The sequence below is a fragment of the Halyomorpha halys genome, unplaced genomic scaffold (genome assembly GCF_000696795.3).
Source record: "Halyomorpha halys isolate HHAL.00 unplaced genomic scaffold, Hhal_1.1 Scaffold111.1, whole genome shotgun sequence".
Taxonomy (NCBI): Eukaryota; Metazoa; Arthropoda; class Insecta; order Hemiptera; family Pentatomidae; genus Halyomorpha; species Halyomorpha halys.
This window is the reverse complement of record NW_027109684.1, coordinates 351,453-352,117: the sequence shown is the minus strand read 5'-3', so window position 1 is coordinate 352,117 and position 665 is coordinate 351,453. Positions and strand designations below refer to the sequence as shown.

Genomic DNA, 665 nt, shown 5'->3' with positions numbered 1-665 from the left:
TTTTCATTGGAAGACTTATTTCTTGTGGTGTCAGAATGGCCTGTAGTTTTCCTGTAGTTTTAGTATTTCCTGTAGTTTTCTTTTGTATTCTGCTTTTAGCTTTTTCATATGATTGTCACCCAATATATTCATATTTTGTTTTTATTCTGGATTTTATTTCTTAATTTGTTTATCCTTTTGACTAAGATGTTGAGGTGAAAAATAAACAAAAGAAAAGTGAACTAAAAATACTAATAAACTATAAGTAAAAAAAAAAAAAAAAATGGAAATGGGGTAAAACAAATCAGTTTTCTATTTAACGTGACAAAGCTCTTTACATAATGTTAAAAAGATATGGCAGGAAACTCCTTCATTACAACACAGGGCTTGTCAGTGCCTATAGATTAAGTTAAAATTATAAAGATATTCTCACTTAAGGATTATGTACGGCCCAAGGTGCCATATCACCTTGGTAATTAACATTTTGTATATAGGTTCCGGTACAATGGCATGCCTCCAAAGCTGATGGAGGACTTTCGTAAATAGGGCGCGAAACCTAAATCTACAGAACCGATAAAAATTAGATCAGCATTCAAAGAAGACCACCGAGGAAAATGTCTTTTATACAAGTACGTTTAAACCGGAAATTTTACAGAAGTTTACACAGCAAGAAGAGCTCGAATTAA

The 665-nt window shown here is 31.9% G+C and overlaps 1 protein-coding gene across 4 annotated transcripts in view; it reads left to right on the top strand.

The window, feature by feature from the left end:
- Nucleotides 1-665, top strand: part of LOC106677914 (uncharacterized) — a 17,961-nt gene that overhangs the window by 5,915 nt on the left and 11,381 nt on the right. The window contains exon 3 of one of the 4 annotated variants that reach the window (XR_001342662.2): nucleotides 474-601. The exons of the other annotated variants lie outside the window; for them this stretch is intronic. The gene's annotated coding sequence lies outside the window, so the exon portion shown is untranslated. Of the gene's footprint in view, nucleotides 1-473; nucleotides 602-665 lie in introns of those variants that run through there. 4 annotated transcript variants of the gene reach the window in all.